This window comes from Canis aureus, chromosome 27 (genome assembly GCF_053574225.1).
Source record: "Canis aureus isolate CA01 chromosome 27, VMU_Caureus_v.1.0, whole genome shotgun sequence".
In the NCBI taxonomy this organism is placed as follows: Eukaryota; Metazoa; Chordata; class Mammalia; order Carnivora; family Canidae; genus Canis; species Canis aureus.
Window position 1 is genome coordinate 28,621,553 of NC_135637.1, and position 27,853 is coordinate 28,649,405.

At 44.3% G+C, this 27,853-nt stretch overlaps 1 long non-coding RNA gene and 1 pseudogene across 2 annotated transcripts; both read left to right on the forward strand.

The window, feature by feature from the left end:
- The first annotated feature begins 448 nt into the window (after window positions 1–448).
- On the forward strand, window positions 449–3,033 carry LOC144299425 (immunoglobulin lambda variable 8-61 pseudogene; annotated as a pseudogene).
- A 4,877-nt stretch (window positions 3,034–7,910) lies between these two features.
- On the forward strand, window positions 7,911–17,143 carry LOC144299528 (uncharacterized). 2 transcript variants are annotated; one of them, XR_013366232.1, is made up of 3 exons: window positions 7,923–8,188; window positions 14,011–14,266; window positions 16,977–17,143. It is a non-coding gene; the product is annotated as an uncharacterized LOC144299528 (long non-coding RNA). The 2 variants fall into 2 exon arrangements; XR_013366233.1 differs by lacking the exon at window positions 14,011–14,266 and having other exon boundaries at window positions 7,911–8,188.
- Window positions 17,144–27,853: the final 10,710 nt, after the last annotated feature.

The window sequence follows — 27,853 nt, forward strand, 5'->3', positions numbered from 1 at the left end:
GAGAAAGGAAAGAAGAACATGCATGGTTTATCAAACCAACAATTTACAAGTAGTTGCAAAATGAATGGTAGGCGTTTTGGTATCTAACACTTGGACAAACATGAGCCCTGAGCCTCATCTTCCCCTGTTCCTGGAGACTCCTTATGCTCCTGCCAGTCCTCCTTCTCCAGGTTCCTTCCCCAGCCTTCCAGGACCCTCTGATTCTCAGCAGAACACAATGGGAAATTGAGTTCAAAATGGTCCATGAGACTCACTTGTTCACAGAGTGTTGGGTTGATTTCTGATAAAGAGACATCCTTGGTCAGCTCGCCCTGGACTACTGCAGACATGGTCCCTGATTAACGAAGAGGAGAGCATCATTGTTACATCTGTCACATGGACTCTGAGATTCCCAGTGTCCTCATGGATGGAGGAGTTACTGCTAAGATCTCCAAAGAGACAAGGAGCAATGTCCCTGGCGAGGGAAGAAAATGTTCCAGAGAGGGGTTAGAGTTGAGGTGATTTAGAGGCTGGGCCAGGAGTTGGAGAATGTATCCATCTCCTCATACAGCTGTCAGGATTCTCAGCGAGGAACTTTGGGATGGACATCACCAGGGTCATAGGTCATTGATTTGGAGAAAGATGTCTTCCTGCCAGTCTGTGTCCCAGGTCACCCTGCAGACATTTTTGTGTGTGAGGTCCCAGCATCTGTCCCTTTCAAGATCTCCCAGGTGACTTTTGGGTGACCGTGGGGCAGGGAGAGAGAGGAAGCTAATTTGCATAAAGCACTTGCTTATTCTCATAGGTCAGGAGTCATGAAGTCTCTTGAGTCCTTTATACTTTTTTCTAGAGCCACCAGTAGCTGTATAATAGTGCTTCTGAATTGGCTTTCTGACATTGAATTGTAATCCAGATTTTGGAACTCTGTGGGAGAGAGGACTGTTTCTGATTCTTTCTTTTGAGGTGAGGTTTTCCTTCTAGTCATTTTGCTCAGTGCAGAGTGGCCAAAAGCAAGTTGTATTGGGAAAAAGAGAAAAAGAGAGAAAGAAGGAAAGAAAAGAGAAAGAGAAAAAAAAGGGAAGAGAAAAAAAAAAAACGAAAGAAAAAAAAAAGAAGAAAAAGAGAAAGAGGGATCCCTGGGTGGCGCAGCGGTTTGGCGCCTGCCTTTGGCCCAGGGCGCGATCCTGGAGACCCGGGATCGAATCCCACATCGGGCTCCCAGTGCATGGAGCCTGCTTCTCCCTCTGCCTGTGTCTCTGCGCCTCTCTCTCTCTCTGTGACTATCATAAATAAATAAAAATTAAAAAAAAAAAAAGAAAAAGAGAAAGAAAAAGAAAGGAGAAAAAAAAGGGGGGTGGGGGAAGGAAACAAATCAAAAAGCAAAACAAAACAAAACAAACAAACAAAAAAAAAACCAAAAAAAAAAAAAAAAAAAAAGAACCACAGGGGAGTATCTTCTGATTCTGTGTACTTTTAAGTCCCTTGGCTTCCTCTGGAAGTTGTCAGTCTAGCTGGTCTTCTGGGGGAGGGGCCTGTTGTGCTGATTTTCAGGTGTTAGCAGTTGGGGGAGCTGCTGTGCCCCTGCCTGGTGCAGGGCTCAGTGGGGGTTGTTTACCCCGTGAGGCCGCAGGAGGAACAGCCCCAGTGGCGGGGCAGCTCTGGAAACCTGGATTCAGCCCCGGCAGGAACTCCGTCTGCAGGGCCTGGAGGCTCCGGGGCGGGGCCGCTGATCTGCTCAGCTGGGGCAGGAGCGTCCTCGCTGTCCTGGGCCCTCCCGGCCTCTGCCTGTCCCGGGGGAGGCGGGATCCTGGGCTGTGTCCCGGCGCCCTGTGCTCCGGAGCCTGCGCTGGTGGATTCGCGCTCCCGGGCCGCGCAGCCCCCTCCGCGGAGCTGCCGCCCGAGCCCCTCCGAGCTGCTCCTGGAACCGCGCAGGCCCCTCTGCACGGAGCCTCTTCCTCTGCCCGAGCCCGGCCGAGCTGCTCCCGGGCCGCGCAGCCCCCTCCGCGGAGCCGCCCCCGAGCCCCTTCAGCTGCTCCGGGTCCCGCCGTGCGCGCTGCAGCCCTTAGGGAGCTCGGCGCACTCTCCTGGGCGCGGAGTTGCTGTTACTGTCCCGGGGAGCCCGAGGGCATCCCCGCCCTCCTGGGTCCTGCTCCAACTCCCTGGGAGCCCCTTTCTGCCCGGGAAGGTCGGTGCAGCTCCTGCTCCTCCGGGTCGGGGCTTTCCTGTCCTGGGGACACTCGCCCCGGCCTCAGCCCGGCTCCTCGCGGGGCCCCTCCCCCTTGGAGGCCTTTTGTTTCTTTATTTCTTTTTCCCCCGTCTTCCTACCTTGATAGAAGCGCGAACTCTCCTCACTGTTGCATTCCAGCTGGTCTCTCTTTAAATCTCAGGCCGAATTCATAGATTTTCAGGATAATTTGAAGGTTTTCTAGGTAGTTTGGTGGAGACAGGTGATTTGGAGACCCTACTCTTCCGCCATCTTGCTCCTCCCAGGTCAGGAGTCATGAAAAGGTCCTGGAACACCCTTCGCCAGCCAAAGAGCCTGTGGAGCCCACCTCTAGTGAGGATCCCAACCATGGCCTGGACAGTGTTTCTTCTCGGGCTCCTTGCTTATGGCTCAGGCCAGGGAAATGGACTCTGCATCTGTTGGGGGCACAGAGAAGCAGGGATTCATGTCATCCTTGTCTTCCATAATAGCACCTTTCTCTCTTTTTGGTTTTAGGAGCTGATTCTCAGATTGTGGTGACCCAGGTACCATCACTGTCAGTGTCTCCAGGAGGGACACTCACACTCACTTGTGGCCTCAGCTCTGGGTCAGTCACTACAAGTAACTATCCCAGCTGGTACCAGCAGACCCCAGGCTGGGCTCCTAGCACAGTTATCTACAACACAAACAGCCGCCCCTCTGGGGTCCCTGATCGCTTCTCTGGATCCGTCTCTGGGAACAAAGCCGCCCTCATCATCACAGGAGCCCAGCCTGAGGACGAGGCTGATGACTACTCTGTTGCAGAACATGGCAGTGGGAGCAGCTTCACTTACCCACAACATCTCAGATAAGGAGGAAGTGAGACAAAAACCCCTGGATCCTTTTATCTGGTCCTCTTCATTGAGAAGCTTCTGTGGAGCTTACAGTCAGGTGTATGACAGTGATGCTAAGCACAGTGACAGAGACAGATGAGGAGGTGGGCCACAGTCCTGGGGCCATAGCTCCCAAGCAGGGACACAGGCCCAAAGGTAGTGAATCCCTTTACTGGTGACCTCAGTAGAGCATAATCCTCGAGGATGCTGGCCTGAAATGGTGCCTCCCTGTAACTCTTTCCTTTCTTAAAGGCAATATCCATGGACCCTCTAAACTGTTAGATAAAATGTTTATTAATACTAAAATATTAACACCACTAATACTTTCTTGCTCATAAAATGTGCAGAATAGATGAAATCCATACAGACGACAGCACACACCAGCATTCTATGTTTTAGGAAATATTACACTTATATTTATATTTTCCTTTTTCTAAGATTTTGGTTTTCAGGAACCTCTACATCCAGCATCAGGCTCAAGCCTACAACCAAGATCAAGAATCCCACCCTCCAGTGAGTGAGCTAGCAAGGAGCCCCTATAGATGCATATTTATTTTTTCAAAAATTTTATTTATTCATTCATGAGTGCTACACAGAGAGAGGCAGAGACATAGGCAGAGGGTGAAGCAAACCTCCTGTAGGGAGCCTGATGTGGGACTCCATCCTGGGACTCTAGGATCATGCCCTGAGCCAAAGGCAGACGGCAAACTATGAACCACCTAGGCATCCCTAAATGTGTACTTTCAACACAGAAAATATTTTATGTATTTATCTGAAAGAGAGAGATGGCATGAGATAAGGGGTAGCTGAGGGAGAGGGACAAAGGATTCCTTGCTCAGCATGTAGCCCTATGCTGGGATGGATATCAGGACCCCAGCATCATGTCTTGCACTGAAAGCAGGTGATTAACCACCTGAGCCACCCAGGCATAATAATTTTTTAAAAAAATTATTTATTTAAACTCAATTTGTCAACAAATAACACCAGTGCCCATCCCATCAATGCCCTCCTTAGTGCCTGTCATCCAGTCACCCTGTCCCCTACTCTCCTCCCCTTCCGAAACCCTTTTTTTGTTTCCCAGAGTCAGGACTCTCTTATGGTTTGTCTTCCTCTGAAACTTCCCACCACCCAGTTTTGCTCCTTTCCCTTATAGTCCTTTCCCCTCTTTCTTATATTCCACATATGAGTGTAACCATTTGATGATTGTATTTCTCCAATTGACTTATTTCACTCAACAAAATACCTTCCAGTTCCATCAGGTCAACATAAATTGTAGGTAATTCATCCTTTATGACGGCTGAGTAATATTGCATTGTATATATCCCCTTTGTCCATTCATCTGTCAAAGGATATGGTGGCTCCTTCCACAGTTTGGCTATTGTGGACATTGCTGCTATGAACACTGGGTGCAGGCGTCCCATCATTCCACTACATCTGGATCTCTGGGGCAAATACCCAGTAGTGTAATTACTGGGACTAGGGTAGCTCTATTTTTACCTTCTTGAGAATCCTCTGGACTGTTTCCCAGAGTGGCTGTAACAGCTTGAATTCCCACCAACAGTGCAAGAGAGTTCTCCTTTCTCCACATTCTTTCCAACATTTGTTGCTTCCTGTCTTGTTAATGTTAGCCATTCTCACTGGTGTAAAGTGGTATCTCATTGTGATTTGGATTTGTGTTTCCTTGACGACAAGTGACGTGCAGCATTTTCTCATGTGCTTTTTGTGCCGCATGCAGGGCTTTGGAGAAAAGTCTGTTCATGGCTTCTGTCCATTTCATGACGGATTATTTTTTCTTGGGTGTTGACTTTAAGTTCTTTAAAGATCTTGGATATTAGCCTTTATCTTATATGTCATTGGCAAATATCTTCCCACATTCTGTAGGCTGTCTTTTAGTTTTGTTGACTGTTAATGTTGCTGCGCTGAAGCTTCTTATCTTGATGAAGTCCCAATAATCCATTTTTGATTTTGTTTCCCTTGCTTTCTTTTTTTTTTTTAATTTATTTTTTATTGGTGTTCAATTTACTAACATACAGAATAACACCCAGTGCCCGTCACCCATTCACTCCCACCCCCCGCCCTCCTCCCCTTCTACCACCCCTAGTTCGTTTCCCAGAGTTAGCAGTCTTTACGTTCTGTCTCCCTTTCTGATATTTCCCACACATTTCTTCTCCCTTTCCCTTGCTTTCTTATATGTATCTTGCGAGAAGTTGCTGTGGCCACGTTCAAAAAGGGTGTTGCCTGTGCTCGCCTCTAGGATTTTGATGGAATCTTGTCTCACTTTTAGATCTTTCATCCATTTTGAGTTTATCTTTGTGTGTGGTGTAAGAGAGTGGTCCAGTTTCATTCTTCTGCATGTGGAGGTCCAATTTTCCCAGCACCGTTTATTGAGGAGACTGTCTTTGTTCCAGTGGATAGTCTTTCCTGCTTTGTCAAATATTAGTTGACCATGGAGTTGAGGGGCCATTTCTGGATTCTCTATTCTTTTCCATTGATCTATGTGTCTGTTTGTGCCAGTACAAAACTGTCTTGATGACCACAGCCTTGAATTACAACCTGAAATCTGGCATTGTAATGCCCCCAGCTATGGTTTTCTTTTTTAAAATTCCCCTGGCTATTTGGGGTCTTTTCTGATTCCACAAAAATCTTAAGATTTTTTTTCCAACTCTCTGAAGAGAATGACTCCTTAATTTCTCTTTCTACAGTCTCATTGTTAGTGTATAGAAATGCCACTGATTTCTGGGCATTGATTTTGTATCCTGCCACGTTGCCAAATTGCTGTATGAGTTTCACAATCTTGGGGTGGAATCATTTGGGTTTATACGTACAGTATCATGTCATCTGCAAAGAGGGAGTGTTTGACATACTCTTTGTCAATTTGAGTGCCGTTTTATTTCTTTTTGTTGCCTGATTGCTGAGGCTAGGACTTCTAGTACTATCTTAAAGAACAGTGGTGAGAGCGGACATCCCTGTCTTGTTCCTGATCTTAGGGGAAAGGCTCTCAGTATTTCCCCATCGGGAATGATATTTGCTGTGGGCTTTTCGTAGATGGCTTTTAAGATGTTGAGGAATGTTCCCTCCATCCCTACAGTCTGAAGAGTTTTGATCAGGAATGGATGCTGTATTTTGTCAAATGCTTTCTCTGCATCTAATGAGAGGATCATATGATACTTGTTTTTTCTCTTGTTGATGTGATGTATCACGTTTATTGTTGTATGATTGTTGAACCAACCTTGAATTCCCCGATTAAATCCCACTTGGTCATGGTGAATAATCTTAATGTACTATTGGATCCTATTGGCTAATATCTTGTTGAGAATTTTTGCATCTGTGTTCATCAGGGATATTGATGTATATTTCTCCTTTTTAGTGGGGTTTGTTTGATTTTGGGATTAAGGTGATGCTGGCCTAATAGAATGAGTTTGGCAGTATCCCTTCCCTCTCTATTCTTTGGAACATTTTTAGTAGAAACGGCATTATTTCTTCTTTAAACGTTTGATAGAACTCCCTTGGGTAGCCATCTGGCTCTGGACTCTTGTGTCTTGGGAGGTTTTTGATGACTGCTTCAATTTCCCCCCTGGATATTGGCCTGTTCAGGTTTTCTATTTCTTTCTGTTATAGTTGTGCATTTTTATAATAAAATATTTGCATTTTTCCAGAAATGTGTCCATTTCTTCTAGATTGCCTAATTTATTGGTGTATAGCTGCTCATAATATGTTTTGAAAATCATTTGTATTTCCTTGGTATTGGTTGTGATCTCTCATTTTTCATTTATGATTTTATTAATTCGAGTGATTTCTCTCTTCTTTTAAATAAGGATGTCTAATGGTTTATGTTTCTTATTACTTCTTTCAAAGAACCAACACCTTGTTTTGTTGATCTCTTCTGCAGTTCTTCTGGGTCTACTTCATTGAGTTTTGCTTTCTTCTGCTGCTTGGTGTATGTTTTATTTGCTGTTCTTCTCCAGTTTCTTTAGGTGTGAGGTTATCTTGTGTATTAGGGTTTTTTCAAAAATTTTGAGGATGTTTCTATTGCGATGTATTTCTCTCTTAGGACTGCTATGCCGTTTCCCAAAGATTTAGAATGGTTGTATCTTTATTTTAGTTAGTTTCTCTTTGGAAGCTCCCTGTATCTTATGTCTTTTGAGGAAAAGTTCCTAATAACATTGTGTAATTTTTCTAAGGAAATTGGTTTATTTAAGCATTTTTGGACTTTTTTCTTCTTAATAAAGTGTACCTGTTATTTATTATTAACCCATATTTATCATTCTTTATTTTTGTCCACATTTCATTACTTATTTTCATATTTGCATATGATACATTTTCATTTAAAAGTTTTCAAGAGGTTTATCTTATTCTGAAATTGAAAAACCTGACTGTGAAGCACTATCTTGGATTTAAATACAGGTCATGATTGTGTGGACACCAGGAGGCTCTGGGCCATTGTGACTGACAAGTTAGAAGGACTGATGCCCACCTTCTTGACACATGAGAAGGGCCTGAACCTGCTTCAGTGGGACTTGGAGCAGGACTCCACCAATTTGAGGTTCTCCTCTGCTGTGACTCTATAACCCCCTGGTGAAACTGGATGGTGGCATTTCTCAACCCACATGGAAACCTACATCATCTCTTCCTTCTTCCTGTGACTAAAGGCATCACCAGTCCAAAATCATGTAGGGAACAGTCATGGGGAATGTGACTCCATATGTCATGAGTGACTCCATTCCCAAGAGCAAAAGGAAAGAAGGAGTAAGACTCTGCCCGCAGATCTCATCGTTGTGCCCAGGAGGCTGCGCTGTTATTTCCTTCATGGTTCAATGCCCCATTGTGACCTACAATGCACATGAGAACACCGCCTGCTACCCCAGTGTAGCTCAGAGAGCAGATCCTGCCTTCACTTACAGGACGTGGTGCTCACCATGCCCCCCCCCCACAGTGTAGGATTCCAGAATACCCACCTGTTTCTATTCTGCACACATGAGCTCCAGGAACTACAAAGTCAGCATGATTAAGGTCCTTGTTCAGGTGACCAAATGTCAGAGAGGGCAACTGAAGATAGGACCCTTGTGATGGGAAGAATAACTGGGGGGTGTCCTGAGAGGAGTGCGGGGGAGTTCCCTCAAACTGGAAGATTAAGGTGAGTGGCAGATGACAAGTTGTTAAGTTCACAGGGGCTTCTCTGACCTGACAGGAGCCTGAGCTTTGAAAGGATCAATCTTTTCCCAGGTTTTTTGTATCTATCTATCTTCCTCATGCCCTCATCCATTCACTCCAACACATTCCACAGGTTCCTCAGATAGCTCTCCTTTGGAGGGGCAGGGGCTCTATGCTGGAGAACCCGCAATGATCTAGGCAGAGGAGGTCCATTTCCTTTGCCTTAGATAGTCCTCTCTCACCCTGCACTTTTTGCTTAACCTTTTCTCCTCTCCTGGACATCTTGTAACTTTTGACTTCCTATCCCTCTGTTATTGATTTGGTTCTCCAAATATGAATCACCTCCATTTTCAGAGTACATGGTTAAAATCTCCCCTTCATCTGGGATTCCATGAAAAATGCCTCTCTCATTCTTCAACAGGCCCAGCGAGGGCCTTTCCCTGAACCACAATTTTCTATGACAGAGTTTCATAATTCTGTCTCTGACTTCTTCTTCTTACACTTGCCTTTGTCTAAGACCAGAAGCAGAGACGGGCAAATATGTGGAGTAGATGTATGGGGATAGGCCACTACCTTATATAGAGAAGATGCATCTTTACAAGGGAACCTTAATTTTGTTGAAGGTCCATGAATCTTTCCTAGAATCCTCATTCAGATCCTTCCTCACTTGGAGAGTTCAGAGGTGGGGCAGACCCACACATCTCAGGGGAGGACTGCTGGTCTTTGACAACCTCCTCCCCTAAGGACTCACTTAGATGGTCCCTGTTCTCCTCAACACAAATTACCCTTATTTTCACAATCTGACCTTTTTGTTATTCATATGTCATATCCCATATATATCTATGTATTTAAGATATTTATATACATTTCAGATATTACAGCATATTTTAAAATTATGTACTTTATGAATATCTGGGTCTTAGAGATTCAATGCTGAATAACTTCTATAACTTCTTTATTTGTAACTGAAGAAGTCTCAGTAGTGGAACATATGAATCAATTAAACAAGGTACCATTATCTGGGAAATAGTTTATTACCAGAAACTTATAGTTACTCACTGCATGATTCCAGCATAAACAGACAATAAGGACATCTAATTGGAATGAAATATACTTTTTTAAAAATCAACCTTCAAATAATCCAGCAGTCGTAGGTGTGCGTCAAATCTTGAGGGTTATTCCCTAGATATCATTGTTCTCAGAGAAGGGGAATTATGGTCCAGTGAGGAGATGGGGGAGATGTTAGAGCTTGGAGGAGGGAGGGGAAGCTGGGGAACCAGCAGAGAAAGGCTGCTTATAGGGAGGAGGGTGTCCTCTACCAGGGGCCACATCCTGAGGAAGCAAAGAGCTGGAAGCATATCTCTCCTCTCCTTCCTGCCAAAATCACTGGGTCAGGAACAAAGAGGGAAGCTCCTTCCTCACCCCACCTCTTACTACTTCGACTGCATCAACCGGAGAATTCTTGGTCCTTGTGAAATACATGTTTCACAAATGATTACATAGGTTCTAGAAAACATAAATCAGGTGTATGTCAAACTGGAAAAGAAGAAAAAGCTTTAGGGTTTTCTATTTTCCCCATAAGGGGTTGAGGCAACAGCCATTTTATTTAGTCATCTATTTTTTCCTGTGCATACAGTCAATCATGTGAGATTGCTTATTTTAAGGTCACGGATGCAGAGCTTCCTTCTCATATTCTTTCCTGTTTCATTACTTGTTCCTACTCTTCCAAAATAGGGAACAAACTCTATCATCAATCCTCAATGAGATCTATCTAGTATCTCCCACAGGAGTTCAAGTGGTAATGCCCTATCACAACCAGGTAGTGTTGTCTATATCCAAAATGAAGAAGCCCAAAAAAGATACTAATAAACAATTCTATTTAGGATAGCATCAAAAAGAATAAAACATTTAGGAGGGAATATAACGAGTAGGAAAAAATTGTAAACTGAAAACTACAAAAGATTGCCAAAAATTAAGCAGATTTCAGTAGTGAGAAGACACGGTGGCAATGGATTGGATGACTTAATATAGTGAAGCTTCAACCACCGTCATCGAAATACATCTACACACTTGGTGTCATCCTGCCATTTGGACACTCTCCTGGTTCAATCCTTCACTGTCTACTGTTCATCCCCTCTGGTTCCCTGTTAGGCAAGATGTTAGACAATAGCTGTTTATTGGACTCAGATCTTAGACACATAACTCCAGTGACTTCCATGGAACTCTGTACAATATTTCTAGGTTAGAGTCCAATGTAATTAGAGTGCAGGACCATGATGGTTTCAGTGCAGGGGAGGTTGAAGAACACCTCAGAAGTGAGGAGAGGTCCATTTATAGTAAGGCTCTCTTAATAGGAATCTTCATGCTGAGTAAATAATAGAATGAGCCTAGAAATACAAAGTATATCAGAGGGACAAACAAATTAGAATTTCTGGCTAACATTCAGGGGAAAAAATGATCTCAGACAAATCAGTAGGGGTGGAAGACATATTTCCCCTGATGGCATTATATTGTCATAGCAAATATAGGCTGAAAAGCCTTAGCAGTGAGGGATGCAGACTTGACAGGAAATCTATATAGTAACAAGAAAACAACAACAACAGCGTTCAAATGAAAGAAGAATTCACATAGAATCATTAGAAGGTGTGAACCATCTTGGTACCCTGAGAACCTTATGACCTTTACTTGTTTCAAGAGGATGATAGAGTTGTAAGGACCTGAGGCACCTGGAAGAAGCAAACTCAATGACAGATAATTCTGAAGTATCTGGTAATATGAGCACAATGCAATTTATCATGTATTTAACTGTCTGGAGACCATTAGTTTTTTGAAAATAACTGTCAGGGCCAAAATTGACAAGGGCAACTCCTCATTCTCCTTTCCTGGGCAGTGACATTAAAATGATTGAGTTGCACAGTCTGGACACCATTCCAAGAGTGTTGGGTGGAGTCAGAGGAGATGGTGGGCTAAGCATGTTAGCGCAGCAGGGGGCGCTGTCGCATGGGTCCTGTGAGACCAGACTTCTGGGCCAGGTGTCTAAGAAAATACACAAATACACAAATTCTTGCAAACTGGGCAGGCAGTGTCCTCAGTGAAGTATTGTGCTCCCAGGAGTCCCTGGAGTCTCATGAGTTCTCAGTTCTGACTCAATTTCTCCAGGCACATTTCATCCTCAATCCCCATGGAGTCATTTTCAGAGCTGATGTTCAGGCAGAGGGAGACAATCAAATACCTGGTCAAATTTGCATTTTAAAAAATCATCAGTATTGCTACCTGTGTCTAAGGTGAGAGACCTTTGATGAGGGGCAAATGGGAATGCCACCAGTGAGTCCTCAGGGATCAGAGTGGTGGGGCTTCTCTGTCCTGTCCTGATTCTTCCCTTTACCTCCTCCCTCATCAACAAGGGGTTGCTTTCAGTGATGAGGGAAAAGATGCAGAGGGCGGTCATTTGTAGACCCTTGCTCTCATTATTTGCACAGGATGGTCATCTCCCCAGTCATCCAGTTGCCTTATGGTTCAAGCTCTTCTTCAGGGGGCTAAACTGGAATATGCTATGCTGTTGTCTGTGGTAACAGATAATTTTTTCTCTTAGAAAAAAATATTCATATTTGCATCTAATTTCTAATCTCTCTATATATACATAATATATATTTGAAATATATTGTATAAATATGTAAGCATTAAACATATGATAAATATATAATGTATTATATTTCAAGACTATTATTCGAATGAGAGAGAGAGAATGTGTGGGGAAGGGCAGAGGGGAGGAGTGAGAAATTTTAGCAGATTCCATTGTAGAGGTGACAAGCAGATGTGGGGAATTGAGACCGGACGAACCTCCTGAGTTCTGTCCTCAATCCATTGGGCCTGAACAAAATGGCTTGTTGTTTGGAAGCTCATTTGTAGCATGTATGGATTCAGACTGTGTGTTCTCTAGGCCTTGAGATGGGATCATCATAAGGACTTTTACTACCATCCCTGGTGTCACCCCATACCATAGTTATTTCCTCTTCACCAAGTCATTAGAAACGCTGGCACATTTGGCCAACCTCATAGGCAAAGATTATAGCAGCAGAACAAAGACACTTGGGGTTTCAGAAATACGGAAGCCGATGGAGAGCAGCTGGTGCCCTGACTGGTATGGTTCCACTTCTAGTATGATCTGGATGACTGGAAAATGTGATGTGAAATGTCTCTTAGAGAAGATGTGTCCCATTTCCCCTGAATAATGACAAAAATAAAACCTAACAGACAAAATCAATAAACCAGAGACAGAATGTATTTCAGATAAATTGCCAAACTTCTGGAGAGTTGAGCAGTCATAAATATACAGATACAAATATATATAAGAAGGAAAGAAAGAAAGGATATAAAGAGAGAGAAAGAAAGAAAAAGGAAGAAAGAAGAAGGAAGGAAGGAAGGAAAAACACTATACAATGTATTTCTCAAACAAAGCACAAGAAAAAACACGTGGCTAAAAAGTAAGTTAAAGACATTACCAGATATTTCACAGAAGGAGATAGGGAGATTTCATATAAACATGTGATATTCTATTCCATACTATATATCATTAGGGAAAAGCAAAAGCAAATATGAATGAGCTACCATTGCACAATTATCAGAATAGCCAAAATCCAGTAGACTGACATCAGATAGATTATGAACAGAAAAAGAATCATTTAAAATAGCACCAAATGGGGCAGCCCCAGTGGTTCAGCCATTTCGTAGTGCCTTCAGTCCAGGGTGTGATCCTGGCGACCAGGGATGGAGTCCCGTGTCAGGCACCCTGCATGGAGCCTGCTTCTCCCTCTGGCTGTGTCTCTGCCTCTCTCTCTCTCTCTCTCTCTGTGTATGTGTGTGTGTGTCTCTCATGAATAAAAATAAAATCTTCAAAAAAATAAATAAAATAAATAAATAAAATAAAATAGCACCGAATATGCATTGTCGCCACCCATACTCTCAATGATATGTCATGTTAGTATGACACATCTTCCCAATGATGCACTAAGAACATCAATTCACTTCTGTGCTATTTTTCCCCAAATCCATAAAATTAATGTAATCATGAGAAAAAAATCAGATAAACCCATGTTCTGGGACATTCTACAATATACCACACCAGCTGTCTCCAAATTCACAAAATCAAGAACAGAGAAAGCCTGAAAACTGATACATTGGAGAATTTTAGTATGCCCTTATGAACATTCTACAATATACCACACCAGCTGTCTCCAAATTCCCAAAATCAAGAACAGAGAAAGCCTGAAACTCATACATTGGAGGATTTTAGTATGTCCTTATGAATAAATGCAATGTTATTACTTGGATTGATTTTAGGCAAAACAGTGTTAAAATAAGTAAATAAATAAATAAATAAATAAACAAACAAACAAATTTTGAAATCCAGATTGAGTCTGCAATTTTTTCAGGATTATCACACCACTGGTAAATACTTGTTTTTATAAACATATCATAACAACACAAAATGTTACCATTAGAAAAAGCTGGGTGAAACATAGAGATCTCTATCCCATATTTGTATTTATTTCCTTAAATATAAACTTATTACAGAATAAAATTTCTATACACAAACAAATAAAAGAAAAAAGGAATAAAAATTTCTTCTCTCCACTCCTCTGCATTTAAGAACAGAAAGACAGATATTTGTGCTCTACTGGTTTCCAGCCGGCCTGTAAAACTTATCACATTGAGTTTTTGGTTATGGAATGTATTTGTTTTTCTTTACACTGTAAAGAGTAATGTAAAAATAACAATCAGGTTCTTTGTCTTTTATTTACACAGCTTGAGAGTCAAGATAAATCTCCTCCCTTCCAGCAGTTCAGCAGGTTCCCCACCATTCTAGCCCTGGAAGAAAGAATTCAGAATGGGCACCATGAGATTCCCCAGCACTGGACAGCAGGAAGTGCTCCCATTCATGCAGGTCTTCTCTCTTACAACTGAAATGTCCTGACACACTACAACAAACAAGTATAGGAAGACTTTTGAAGGTAGAAAGAGGAAGAAGGAAGACTTCAAACAAATTGAGGAAAATGCCAAAGTGAGTACCCTGGTTCCTTTTCTTGTGTTAGGTCCCCTACATGTAAGACAAGATCCTGTAGGTTCCTCCAACCAAGAAACATTCAAAGGCTGAGATCCAGAAAATCAAACCAGAAAACACTAAATCTCAAAAAAAAAAGAAAAGAAAAGAAAGAAAACACTAAAACTCCAAAAGCAGCAACTCCTTTGGTCAGAGGATATGTAGATAAGTTGGCCTGAGTGGAGGAAATATTTGGACAAACCTGCCCATGACTTGCACACACTAATGAATCCCCAAAGGGTATCCTCATGCAGGGTTCAATTATTGCTCAGCAGAGACATGGTGTCCATATCCTCCTGGCAGAAGCAGGCAGTGTCCCAATACCCATCCGCCATGGTGTCAGCTACTGAGGAGATAGCTGAGCCTCCATCGCATGGGAACATCATCAATTCTGGGCAAGGCAGGCCTAGTTGACTAGTTTGCACCCCAGGTTTTCTCACCCATGATTTTGGCAGATACTGGGGAGATCATATGAACTCCCTCGCTCAGCAGGGAGAATGAATGCAGTGGTACATGGCAAAGCTGGTTTGTTGCCATAACCCATTGCTAGTGGCGGTCTGAACACTGGGGAACTGAGCCTGGGCTCTCCCTGGGCCTCGAAACACTGAAGTATGATGCAGGAGGCAAGGGAGCTGGACCTGTATTTGATCCTCCACTCCCTGGTGTCAGTGAGGGCAAGGAATGCAGTGCGGAGCAGAGGATCCACTCCCTGAAGGAAAGCAGCTCCATTCAGTCCTGTGCATCCCACCATGGTGTTGACAGGGCCCAGGAACGAGCTTGTCCCACACCCCCACCTGATAAGAGCTGGGAAGTGGCAATCACTGCCCCACCTTCTCCAGCAGAGAGTAAGCAGCAGAGTGGTAAACATTTTCATTTGAGCCACCTGGAAGCTGACATGAACACCCTTCCCCTTTTGCTGCACCTCAGCGGGAGGATCGCTTGTTTGAAGAAAAATAACTGAGGATCAAGCATATCATTATATAATAGCCATAATACCCAGGATCCAATAAAAAAGTATGACATGTCAAGTACCAGGAAGATAAAATCCTGAATAAGAAAGGAGAATCAACTGACACCAGCACTGAGATCACTCACATGCTGTAATTATTGGACAGGTAGTTTTAGGCAACTCTCATAAAACCCATGTGGTGTAAAATTACAAGCACTCTACAACAAATGGAAAAAATAGAAATGCAGAAATTAAAGAGAAATCATCAAAACAAACCAAATGGAAATTTTAGAACTGAAAAAGATAACAGAAGTCATTGACAGAAAGGAAACTCTCCAGAGGGACTCAAGAGTAGGTAACACTTCTTTTTTTTTTTTTTAACACTTCTTTTTTGTTTGTTTTCTTGCTTATTTGTTGAAACCAATAATGGGCTCCATTCCTCCTGCACAGTTCCCTCCTCCTTGACTGATCTGCTGAGGCTGTCACCAGGGGGCTCTGTGCACCTGCTCAGAGCTGGCCAGGCCTGAAACCCACTGAAAAGGTTCCACCTGCCTGGGCCCTGCACTGGTGCTTACTGCCAGAGGGAGAGATGACAGCAGCTGTCTCCTCCCAGGGGACAAACCCATAGCTCTCACCCACTCCAGAAATCCACCTTGGATGGAAGCCACTAGCTGGGCTGAGGGTCCAGAATCAGATAGAATTGTGGGCTCCTATTTACACAACATACCCCCAAGCGCACCCTTCATCCCGGAGCTGAGGAGGAGATAAACAAAACATCCCAAAAGAAATAAAAGTTAAACTGAGATATGACTTCACACCAGTCATAACAGCTAATAGACACAACATAGGAAACAGCAGGTGTGGGCAATGGTGTGGAGAAAGGGGAAACGTCTTGCACTATTGATGGGTGTGCAAATTTATGTAGATCCTTTGGAACACAATTTGAAGGATATTCAAAGCGTTAAAAATAGAAATACTCTGTGATTCAGCAATTACCCTCCTGGTATTTACCCAAAGAATACAAAAATAATAGCTCAAAGGGATACATGTTCCCTGATGTTCATAGTGGCATTTTGAGCAATACCAGAGTGAGCCCAACTGATAAATGGTTAAAGAAGTTATATATATACATATATATGATGGAATATTACTGAACCATAAAAAGAATCACATTTTATCATTTGCAAAGATGTGGATGGAGCTAGGGAGTATAATGCTAAGTGAAGTAAGTCAATCAGAGAAAGACAAATACTATATAATTTCACTCATGAAGAATTTAAGAAATGAAACAATGCATCATAGGGGAAAAAGAGAGGAAAACAAGAACGAACCCTTAACTCTAGAGAACTAACTAATGCTTACCAAATGGAAGGTGGGTGGAGGGATGGGTTACAAAGGTGGTGCAGGGGTTTAGGAGTGCACTTGTGATGAGCACAGGCTCATTTATTTAAGTCTTGAACTACTAAATTGTACTCCTATTACACATTGTGTTAATAATTGAAATGTAAAGAAAAACTTAAATAAAAAAGAGACATCCCAGAGACCAGAGCCAGTTTTAAGGCCAGGGAATCTGTGGAAATTCCACAGCATGATCTTGACTCCTCTCCTTCTTCTTCCCTTCCTCAGCCACTTCCCATGTTCATGGGGATCTCAGAGGCATCCTTAGAAGGGATCCATCCACCTTTCTTCTTCATTCCTAACATGTGCCTCTTTTCATTTCAGGGACCAATTCTTAGATCGTGGTGACTCAGGAGACTTCATGGCAGTGTCCCCAGGAGGGACAGTCACTTTCAGAAATGCCTCCAGCACAGGACTCTATCCATACTGGATCTAGGCAAAGATTGGCCAAGTCTGGAGCATTTATTTATAATAAAAACAATAAATACTGATTTCTCAGGCTCCCTTCTTGGGAACAAGTCTGACTTGACCAACTACTAGTGCCCAGCCTGAGGACGAGGATGAGTACCCCTGGGGGCTACACTATAGTGGTGCTGGGCCCAGTGAGAAACCAAGATGAGGAAGGGACACATACACTTTGTTTCATCAAGTGTGGATACAAATATCATGTGATTACTGACATCTCATGGCCAAATACATGAGCCCAGAGCACTATAAATGCAGACTGGTCATGGGGAGATGGGCATTGGGAAGGGTCTGGTCTGATTTCCATCCCTGGGTGAATGCTAACATTGAAAAGTATATGAGTGACTCAGGAGGCATTAGTTCACAAAAACCCAAAATCAGATATTTTGTATTACAAAATGTCTGTTGGATCAGGACTATAGATTGAGGCTAAATACATTTCCTTTACAGAAAAAAATGAAAAATCGAGGAGTGTTCATTTAGTATTTTCTTGATGCTTACTTTATCAGGTTGCATTTCAGTGCAATGAAACTGTGTTGCATACTTAAAAATAATAATAGCAATTTTTTTTTAAAGGGAGGCCTGCTTAGTTCAGGGGTTGAACTCCTGCCTTCAGCCCTGGCCTTGATCCTGGAGTACTGGATTCGAGTCCCATTTTGGGCTCCATGCATGGAGCCTGTTTCTCCCTCTGCCTGTGTCCCTGACTCTCTGTGTGTGTGTCTTTCTTGAATGAAGAAATAAAAACTTTAAAATAAATAAATAAATAAATAAATAAATAAATAAATAAATAAAATAGTGATACTTATAAACTTTTTGGGAAAGGATTCTTCTTTCCTAACATTCTCATTTAAATTCTATCTTACCAAAGAACATATGTTGAAATTGTAGAGCTCAGGACTTCGAATGTGACATTATATGGAAAACGGGTACTGCAGATGTAATTAGTACAGATGCAGTGATTAAGGGGGTGGGGTGGCCTCCTAATTCAATTGATTCCTGTGCTTGTACCATGACAGTCAGATGGAGACAAGCAGGGATCTGTGGGAAGGTGGAGACAAAGAATGTGGTTCTGCAGCTGCAGAGAGGGAACCCGAAAATTTGTCCTCAAATTTCTTACAGTTATGGAGAGGCAAGAAGGACTCCTCTGCAGGTTTCAGACAGATCATGGCCACTCCCTACAAAGGGGGGAGGTGTGTATGAACAGCAGAAATGCATAGACATGGCCAACAAGCACATGAGGAAATGCTCCGCATCACTTGCCATCAGGGAAATGCAAATCAAAAATAATAGTGAAAGGGAATAGAAGGGAAGGGAGAAGAAATGGGTAGGAAATATCAGAAAGGGAGACAGAACATAAAGACTCCTAACTCTGGGATACGAACTAGGGGTGGTGGAAGGGGAGGAGGGTGGGGGGTGGGGGGGAATGGGTGACGGGCCCTGAGGGGGACACTTGACGGGATGAGCACTGGATGTTACTCTGTATGTTGGCAAATTGAACACCAATAAAAAAATAAATTTATTATAAAAAAACACAATGAGATACCACCTCACACCAGTGAGAATGGGGAAAATTAACAAGACAGGAAACTACAAATGTTGGAGAGGATGTGGAGAAATGGGAACCCTCTTGCACTGTTGGTGGGAATGTGAACTGGTGCAGCCACTCTGGAAAACTGTGTGGAGATTCCTCAAAGAGTTAAAAATATATCTGCCCTACGACCCAGCAATTGCACTGCTGGGGATTTACCCCAAAGATACAGATGCAGTGAAACGCGGGGACAACTGCACCCCGATGATTATAGCAGCAATGTCCACAGTAGCCAAACTGTGGAAGGAGCCTCGGTGTCCATCGAAAGATGAATGGATAAAGAAGATGTGGTCTATGTATACAATGGAATATTCCTCAGCCATTAGAAACGACAGATACCGACAATTTGCTTCAACGTGGATAGAACTGGAAGGTATTGTGCTGAGTGAAATAAGTCAATCAGAGAAGGACAAACATTAAATGGTCTCATTCATTTGGGGAATATAAATAATAGTGAAAGGGAATAAAGGGAAAGGAGAGAAAATGTGTGAAAATATCAGTGAGGGTGACACGACATGAGAGACACCTAACTCTGGGAAATGAAGAAGAGGTAGTGGAAGGGAGGTGGGCAGGGGGTGGGGGTGAATGGGTGATGGGCACTGAGGGGGGCATTTGGCGGGATGAGAACTGGGTGTTATGCTATATGTTGGCAAATTGAACTCCAATTAAAAATTTAAAAATTTTCAAAAATATAGTAATAGATGCTTTTGAACACTAACTTCCATAAAGATATCTCGGAATACTTGTTAAATATTGATCTATGAATGTGTCCTGTGCACCTACCAGCCCTTTAAACCAGCTCCACTGTCCTCTGATCAGTGATGCTTGACATGATACACCCTTAACTTTCACCTTTTGTGATAACTTCTCTGGTGACACATTAATTGGCTATTTGTGCACATGGTTGTTCTTTAGATAAGGAAGCATCACTTCACAGAATGAGACCAGAGTAATCGTGTGCTGTGTATACAAATCATGGTATCTAGAGATAAGACATGGGGGTGTGGACACGGCCCTGGTGAGCTGGTGAAAGCCCCTGGGGTCCCAGGGCTTTGATCCCAGATGGGGTGGGTGTGTGACCAATAGGGGAAGCTGTGGACCTGTAGGTGTGGGCCCTACATAACTGTTCAGGGAGGAACCTTCACTTAAGGAAGCCTGGGTCTGTGTGCTGAGCCCTCTGCTCACTGATGGGGACTCAACAGCTGTGTCCTCTCAGGCCTGGAAGAGTCCCCTGAGCAGGGACTGCATGTGGTCTCAGCAGGTTCTTCCTCCAGGGCTCTCCCCAGGGGGGAAGCTAACTCCCAACCTCCACAATGGGGTGTGAGCTGAGCTCCAGCACCAGGGCTCAGGGAGGGGCTGGGAAATCACTAGATGGACTTCATTTGCATGGACACCCTCTGGTAGAAAATAATGGGGGTAAAAGGAGGCATCTGCAGAAGCCCACCTGGTGTGGGGACCGTCACCATGTCCTGGACTCCTGTCTCCTGATGTACTTCTCTCAGTGCACAGGTACAGACAGGCCTCACATACCAGGTCCCAGTTCCTAGGCTCCATCAGCCCCTCTGGCTCAGCTACTGGGAAGTTTTCTCTGGTCTTTGCTCCATTACCCATCAGTGTCTGTATTTGCAGGTCCCTGTCCCAACCTTTGCGGACCCAGCGCCCTCCCTCTCTGCATCTCCTGGAACAACAGACTCATCTGCACCCAGAGCAGTGGCCCCAGTGTTGGCACCTACTACAAACACTGGTTCCAGCAGAAGCCACGGAGCCCTCCCCAGTACCTCCTGTACTACTTCTCAGACTCAGATGAGCACCAGGGCTCTGGGGACCGCAGCCACTTCCCCTGATCCAAGGATGCCTCAGGAAAGGCAGGGCTCCCTCATTTCTGGGCTACAGCCTGAGGACTAGACTGACCTTCACTGTCTAATCAGAAACAATAATGCTTCTCACAGTGACAGTGGCAAATCAGGACATGGGACAAAATCCTTCATCTCTTCAGATTCTTCTTTCATGAAAATTTATACTTGTAAAATAAGTTGTATATATATATTGCGTACTTACAAGTGCCACCTGGTTCATAATGGGTTTATTCTCAATTATCTCATCAGTGTCTCTATGTCCTTAGAAAAAACATAAAACAAAAATAAAACAAAACACTTATATGTTGTAACATTCATGTTACCTGGGTTTCCAAATGTCATAAAACTGGAATCTCTGCTGGTAAATGTTTTTCTCCTGAAATGAGGACAAAGAGCCTTTCTTTGACTTTATCCCCCTCAGAGGTCTTAGACTATCTAAGCAGAGGGTGCCGTCCTCCCCAGCATGGATTCAGCACCTCCAGGGCTCAGAGCAGAGCCTTCCCTTCCCTCCCAGGCTCCAGTGCTCAGAAGTGGTCAAGGTTCACTGTGTCTTAGGCCTGAGCACTAGGATCTGGGATGTTGTGTGAGGACACAGGCCCTGGGAAATTCCATTCTCAGAGCTGGATGGGATCATTTGCTCAGCACCTGAGGCTTCCATTGTGCAATTGAAGAGAAGGGTTCAGTCAAAGAGGGAATTTGGGACCATGAACCGTTTTATGGAATATGAGATTTGGGGGATGTTGCACCATTACTGGGAAAATGCTCAGCGTGCATCAGTGAATTTGGGTGATGTGGGTGTGTGAATGAGCATCTGCTATAGCTGCCAACAGGTTAATGGAGACTCTTGTGAGTGGGTGTCCTTAGCCCAAAAGTACTGACTCTGTCTCCCTCTTTCCTTAGTCCCATTGTAGCTTTTCCATAATCCAGGGATGTGAGGGCTGTGGACGTCAAGAGTAAGAACGCTCCCATGTGTACATGTGTTCCTCCCCTAGGGAACCTCTTGATGAGCCGATATCCAAGGTCCCCTTCTCTTGCACAAGAACAGTAGAAACACAGGGGTTACCCTGGCATTGGTACCACAGCTCCCAGGCAGAGATCCTACATTGTGACCCAGAACAGCATTGAATGATCAGCCAGGGGTGCAAGTCTGATTTTCCAGGTATGGGTGTGTTGACAAAAACACCTTCGACCACCTTGGGCTGCCGCCTGAGGAGAGATTGGTCATCATTGCTGTTGAGCAGCATACTACCATTATCACACAGAGAACTTCTGTTTCCTGGGGACGTGTGTTAACGTCTATCCTCCACGTCTTATTCCATCACTCCCCTGTCCCTGCCTGTGACCAACAGAGGCTCAGAATCGGGCTACAAATGCTTTGTATCTTGCAAGAAAGAGAATGATTGATAGTTCAGACTTTTTTAAGTGTAAAATGTTAATGAAAATACCTCCTTTTGAACATATTCATCTCCCAATGAAAAAATAGTTATGTGGATTTCAGAACCGATATGACCCCACTGTTGCTGGGCTGCAATGAGAAGAAGGCCAGTTGTGTGACGCAGAAGAATCATGTGGCCTCTGCCCAGGCTCTGCCTATCCCCTGGTGCATTCCTAAGAATTTAGTAGAATTCCCTGTGTCCTGGAATCTTGGTAATATTGATTTTCTCTCTTTCTTTTCATATTGGAGCTTTGCAAGCTCCAGAATTCATGGGTGCTGGGTCATGTTTTCCCAGTGAGCAGATGCGAAAAGACCCCTTACAAAAATGTACACAGAGAACTACTGCACATGTGTAAAGATTTCCCACATGATGTTTCACTGGAGGATTACACACTGAAGCAGTGAGGTAGCACCAGACTCCCATAAGCATGACGAAATTTCAATACCACATCAACATCAGATGGTGCCCAGGATGTGGGGCAGCAGGAACTCTCCTTCACTGCTGGGGGTGGGAGGAGCAAGATGGCGGAAGAGTAGGGTCCCCAAGTCACCTGTCTCCACCAAACTACCTAGAAAACCTTCAAATTATCCTGAAAATCTATGAATTCGGCCTGAGATTTAAAGAGGGACCAGCTGGAATGCTACAGTGAGAAGAGTTCGCGCTTCTATCAAGGTAGGAAGACGGGGGGAAAAAGACATAAAGGAACAAAGGCCTCCAAGGGGGAGGGGCCCCGCGAGGAGCCGGGCTGAGGCCGGGGCGAGTGTCCCCAGGACAGGAGAGCCCCGTCCCGGAGGAGCAGGAGCTGCACCGACCTTCCCGGGGGAAAGGGGCTCGCGGGGAGTTGGAGCAGGACCCAGGAGGGCGGGGATGCCCTCGGGCTCCCGGGGACAGTAACAGCAACTGCGCGCCCAGGAGAGTGCGCCGAGCTCCCTAAGGGCTGCAGCGCGCACGGCGGGACCCGGAGCAGCTGAAGGGGCTCGGGCGGCGGCTCCGCGGAGGGGGCTGCGCGGCCCCGGGAGCAGCTCGGAGGGGCTCGGGCAGAGGAAGAGGCTCCGTGCGGAGGGGGCTGCGCGGTTCCAGGAGCAGCTCGGCGGGGCTCGGGCGGCGGCTCCGCGGAGGGGGCTGCGCGGCCCGGGAGCGCAAATCCAACAGCGCAGGCTCCGGAGCACAGGGCGCCGGGACACAGCCCAGGATCCCGCCTCCCCCGGGACAGGCAGAGGCCGGGAGGGCCCAGGACAGCGAGGACGCTCCTGCCCCAGCTGAGCAGAGCAGCGGCCCCGCCCCGGAGCCTCCAGGCCCTGCAGACGGAGTTCCTGCCGGGGCTGAATCCAGGTTTCCAGAGCTGCCCCGCCACTGGGGCTGTTCCTCCTGCGGCCTCACGGGGTAAACAACCCCCACCGAGCCCTGCACCAGGCAGGGGCACAGCAGCTCCCCCAACTGCTAACACCTGAAAATCAGCAAAACAGGCCCCTCCCCCAGAACACCAGCTAGACTGACAACTTCCAGGAGAAGCCAAGGGACTTAAAGTACACAGAATCAGAAGATCTTCCCGGTGGTTCTTTTTTTGTTTGTTTTTGTTTTTGTTTTTGTTTTGTTTTGCTTTTTGATTTGTTTCCTTCCCCCACCCCCTTTTTTTCTCCTTTCTTTTTCTTTCTCTTTTTCTTCTTTTTTTTTTTTTTCGTTTTTTTTTTTCTTTTTCTTCCCCTTTTTTTTCTCTTTCTCTTTTCTTTCCTTCTTTCTCTCCTCTCTTTTTCTCTTTTTCCCAATACAACTTGCTTTTGGCCACTCTGCACTGAGCAAAATGACTAGAAGGAAAACCTCACCTCAAAAGAAAGAATCAGAAACAGTCCTCTCTCCCACAGAGTTACAAAATCTGGATTACAATTCAATGTCAGAAAGCCAATTCAGAAGCACTATTATACAGCTACTGGTGGCTCTAGAAAAAAGTATAAAGGACTCAAGAGACTTCATGACTGCAGAATTTAGAGCTAATCAGGCAGAAATTAAAAATCAATTGAATGAGATGCAATCCAAACTAGAAGTCCTAACGACGAGGGTTAACGAGGTGGAAGAACGAGTGAGTGACCTAGAAGACAAGTTGATAGCAAAGAGGGAAACTGAGGAAAAAAGAGACAAACAATTAAAAGACCATGAAGATAGATTAAGGGAAATAAACGACAGCCTGAGGAAGAAAAACCTACGTTTAATTGGGGTTCCCGAGGGCGCCGAAAGGGACAGAGGGCCAGAATATGTATTTGAACAAATTCTAGCTGAAAACTTTCCTAATCTGGGAAGGGAAACAGGCATTCAGATCCAGGAAATAGAGAGATCCCCCCCTAAAATCAATAAAAACCGTTCAACACCTCGACATTTAATTGTGAAGCTTGCAAATTCCAAAGATAAGGAGAAGATCCTTAAAGCAGCAAGAGACAAGAAATCCCTGACTTTTATGGGGAGGAGTATTAGGGTAACAGCAGACCTCTCCACAGAGACCTGGCAGGCCAGAAAGGGCTGGCAGGATATATTCAGGGTCCTAAATGAGAAGAACATGCAACCAAGAATACTTTATCCAGCAAGGCTCTCATTCAAAATGGAAGGAGAGATAAAGAGCTTCCAAGACAGGCAGCAACTAAAAGAATATGTGACCTCCAAACCAGCTCTGCAAGAAATTTTAAGGGGGACTCTTAAAATTCCCCTTTAAGAAGAAGTCCAGTGGAACAGTCCACAAAAACAAAGACTGAATAGATATCATGATGACACTAAACTCATATCTCTCAATAGTAACTCTGAATGTGAACGGGCTTAATGACCCCATCAAAAGGCGCAGGGTTTCAGACTGGATAAAAAAGCAGGACCCATCTATTTGCTGTCTACAAGAGAGTCATTTTAGACAGAAGGACACCTACAGCCTGAAAATAAAAGGTTGGAGAACCATTTACCATTCGAATGGTCCTCAAAAGAAAGCAGGGGTAGCCATCCTTATATCAGATAAACTAAAATTTACCCCAAAGACTGTAGTGAGAGATGAAGAGGGACACTATATCATACTTAAAGGATCTATTCAACAAGAGGACTTAACAATCCTCAATATATATGCTCCGAATGTGGGAGCTGCCAAATATATAAATCAATTATTAACCAAAGTGAAGAAATACTTAGATAATAATACACTTATACTTGGTGACTTCAATCTAGCTCTTTCTATACTCGATAGGTCTTCTAAGCAAAACATCTCCAAAGAAACGAGAGCTTTAAATGATACACTGGACCAGATGGATTTCACAGATATCTACAGAACTTTACATCCAAACTCAACTGAATACACATTCTTCTCAAGCGCACATGGAACTTTCTCCAGAATAGACCACATATTGGGTCACAAATCGGGTCTGAACCGATACCAAAAGATTGGGATTGTCCCCTGCATATTCTCGGACCATAATGCCTTGAAATTAGAACTAAATCACAACAAGAAGTTTGGAAGGACCTCAAACACGTGGAGGTTAAGGACCATCCTGCTAAAAGATAAAAGGGTCAACCAGGAAATTAAGGAAGAATTAAAAAGATTCATGGAAACTAATGAGAATGAAGATACAACCGTTCAAAATCTTTGGGATGCAGCAAAAGCAGTCCTAAGGGGGAAATACATCGCAATACAAGCATCCATTCAAAAACTGGAAAGAACTCAAATACAAAAGCTAACCTTACACATAAAGGAGCTAGAGAAAAAACAGCAAATAGATCCTACACCCAAGAGAAGAAGGGAGTTAATAAAGATTCGAGCAGAACTCAATGAAATCGAGACCAGAAGAACTGTGGAACAGATCAACAGAACCAGGAGTTGGTTCTTTGAAAGAATTAATAAGATAGATAAACCATTAGCCAGTCTTATTAAAAAGAAGAGAGAGAAGACTCAAATTAATAAAATCATGAATGAGAAAGGAGAGATCACTACCAACACCAAGGAAAACACTGCTGGGGGTGGATACCAAATGCCCCAGCCACTTTGGAACATGCCTGGGCAGTTTCTTGCAGAGCTAAACAAAATCTTAGAGATATAATACAAAATCCATGCTCTTAGGTAATTCTATAAATGAATTACTTGTGTTCACCCAAAATATGTCCCTAAATATTTATTCCTATTTTATTGATGATTGCCAAGCCAACAAATATGTCCTGCAAATGGTGAATGGGTAAAGATATTCTAGTATGTCCATACATGGAATGTTATTCAACAATTCAAAGACATAAATTTTCAGGGCAGAGGAAGACATTGGGGAGATTTCCATGTATATTTCTAAGTAAAAGAAGCCAATCTGAAGAGACTAGATCAGTGAGCATGGAGGAATGGGGGAAAGGACCCCTGGACACCAGATCAGCCCAAGGTCCACATGTCTCTTGCAGCCATCAGAGAGCAGTGGTGCTCCCTTGTACATCCCCCGGGAGTGTCTGTCTCTGGGCATTTTGCAGGTGCTCCTGTGTCACTTCTGGGTGAAGCCCTACCCCCGACTCCTATATTCTCTTATGCTAAGCTGGAGCCCTAACTAAAGTCAAAGGAGGAGCTTGTATAACCTTAGGAAAGAGGAAAGTTTGCATGAGAAACCTCCCCCAAAATGTGAGTATCAGGAGAGCACAGAGAATGGGTTGGTAGGCCCAGGCTTGGAAGTGAGGCTCAGGATCCAGGTCTGTGTGTCTCTGCCCTGTTCCTCACATCCCTCCCTCACTGCATAGGTAATTTCCAGATACCTTGGGCGACAATATAAAACCATCTGGAGATCCACTGGGTCAAATAACAAAGTCTCCGTTTCTAGGATTTTGCTCTAAGTCCTTCTTATGGGATACACTGGATCGAGACAGATGAGATAAACGGACAGATTTATATCACCCAACAAAACCTGGACTTCGGATTGTTGTAAGGTCTCCTCTCAAATTATTCGTCACCACCAGAAACAAATTCCCCTCCAGGAAATGATCTTTCAGACACATGCCTTTTATTTCTAGGATCAGCTCCAGGGAGAACCATCCATCAGAAGTCACAAGTAGAAAAGGGGGCAAAGTGTCCTCCTCTCTCTCTTCTCTGTACAATATCCTTGGCTCTGCAGTTTCTCAATTTCTCTGTGCTTCCAGAGTTCAGACTAAGCCTGTGCTCACCCACCATTCTCAAGGTCACAATCTCTGGAATGCAGATTCCCAGTCACCAGGAAACACCAGCAACATCCTGTATAACTGGGTTCCTGTCAGCGGGGCAGCCAGGACATGCCCTGAACACCTGATCTCCTGGGACAAGGCTGATTCTCAGGAATCCCAAAGGCATCTCTGTCCCTATGGGCAGATCATCCCCTGATCATCCCTGGGCTCCAGGCAGCACCTGAGGCAATCAGTACATTGATTCTGGGAGCCCAGCATCAGTACTATTCCCACGGTTCTCAGAGTCCATGGTGACGTGGAACACACCCTCCCAGTACTCACAGGACTGGACTCTCACACACTGAGTCACTCCCCTGACACCTTCAAAGAGGCTGGACTTCTATGGAGAAAACTTCTTTCCCAGTTCTGGACCACATGGTCTCATCTCCATGTGTCCACCACTCACATGTGGGACCTTTGACAGAAACTTTGGGTGCAGCTGCCCTTGGGTATTAGAAATCCCTTCTTGTAGTCACGGGTGGCTGAATGACCAAGAAATCTGTCCTGAACATGCTGGGTACCAGGCAGAGGGACTACAGCTGTGTCCACCCCAGAGTCAAGTCTGACCTCAGATTGCTCTGCCCTGGAAGCTCTGTGTGTCTTTGGTGATTCGATGGCTGACATGGCTCTGAACTTTGTAGGCATAGGCTCTCCTTGAGCTTCCTTAGC